General features: G+C 40.2%; 1 pseudogene; it reads left to right on the top strand.

The window, feature by feature from the left end:
* Nucleotides 1-1181: 1181 nt before the first annotated feature.
* On the top strand, nt 1182-1282 carry LOC114111800 (U6 spliceosomal RNA; annotated as a pseudogene).
* The last annotated feature ends 209 nt before the right edge of the window (nt 1283-1491 follow it).

Here is a 1491-nt window from a genome sequence, read left to right as displayed (position 1 = left end):
ACTGTGGGAGGTGTTAAATTCAGAAATTTGTTCCAACTATTATCATCTGAATAAATCCCTTCAAATCATGCTGAACCCCAAAATTCCATATGCTTGACATAAAATACTTAGAGAACTGGAAAGAAAATGCCCTCAACTTCCTAAATATTCTCTGAAGCCTAAGTTCACACTTTTGCCTGTTCTTGACTTCCAAGAGCACTCTTTCAGACTTTGCCTATTCAGATTCAGCCTTAGTATTTCAAGTTTTGCCTAATTTCTCCCTGCAACTCACTTCCCTTCACTCCCCAAACACCACTCTCACTTGGCTTTTCTCCTGCAGTCTTTCAAACTCCACTGTGACTCCGTCTCTTGCTCTGACAGATTCTTAAAATTTTCTCTGCACTGGGATTCTATCTTCACCTCTATTTTCCTTAATGATTTAGTGACAGCTTTGAAATACCCTCTGCATAATTATGAGCTTTGCTTACTGTTTCCGGACCTCTCTGCTGCCCTCCAGACCTGTATATTCAATATGTCTCTTAGACATTTCACTTGACTCAATCACAGACTGTGACACCTGCTATTCACCACTAATATTCAGCCTCCTTCTCTTTGGCCAGTAACACAAGAGAAATTAGAGAAGCCAGGTACTCCTTCATTATCCTCTCTTTCAACTAGAGTTTTCCAAGCGACAAGTTCGGGCCAATGAGATACAAATAATAATTTTATGCAAAGACTTCTGGGAAAGCAAAATCTATTGTTTGTTCCCTGCCCCCCTCCCCGCCTTGTTTTTCTAACTCCTGGTGATAGTTTAGAGCCTTTTCACATATTTCTCAGCCTTTTAGATGTCCTCTTTTGCGATCTGTCTGTTCAATTGTTTTCCCTATTTTTCTATTATGGCTATTACAGCTTTTAATTGACTGACAGGAATCTGTATTTGGAAACAAGTCCCTGTTGGATATAGATCTTGAGAAGATTCTATTATAGTCTCTGGGTTGCTTTTTCATTTTCTTACCAGTATCCTTCAATGAACAAAAGTTTCTAATCCTACTGTACTCTAATTTGTCATTTTTCTTTCCTTTATGGTAATATTTTTCAAATCATGTCCAGAAAATCTCTACTAACTCCAGAATCATGAAGATATTTTCTATTTCCCCTAAAATTATGGTGGCTTTAATTTTGTTATTAGTACTGAAATCAATCTGGAATTGAGCACATATACCAAAATGGGAATGAGCAGAGAAGATTAGCATAGCCCCTGCACAAGGATGACACACATATCCGCGAAACATTCCATATATGGGGGCTTCCCTGATGGCTCAGTTGGAAAAGAATCCACCTGCAATGCGGGAGACCTGGGTTCGATCCCTGGGGTGGGAAGATCCCCTGGAGGAGGGCATGGCAACCCACTCCAATATTCTTGCCTGGAGAATCTCCATGGACAGAGGAGCCTGGTGAGCTACAGTTCATGGTGTCACGAAGAGTCAAACTGTTAAGCACACACACCATGTA

The sequence above is a fragment of the Ovis aries genome, chromosome X, assembly GCF_016772045.2.
Source record: "Ovis aries strain OAR_USU_Benz2616 breed Rambouillet chromosome X, ARS-UI_Ramb_v3.0, whole genome shotgun sequence".
Taxonomy (NCBI): domain Eukaryota; kingdom Metazoa; phylum Chordata; class Mammalia; order Artiodactyla; family Bovidae; genus Ovis; species Ovis aries.
Note: the sequence above shows the minus strand (reverse complement) of the source record. Positions and strands in the feature narration are given on the sequence as shown.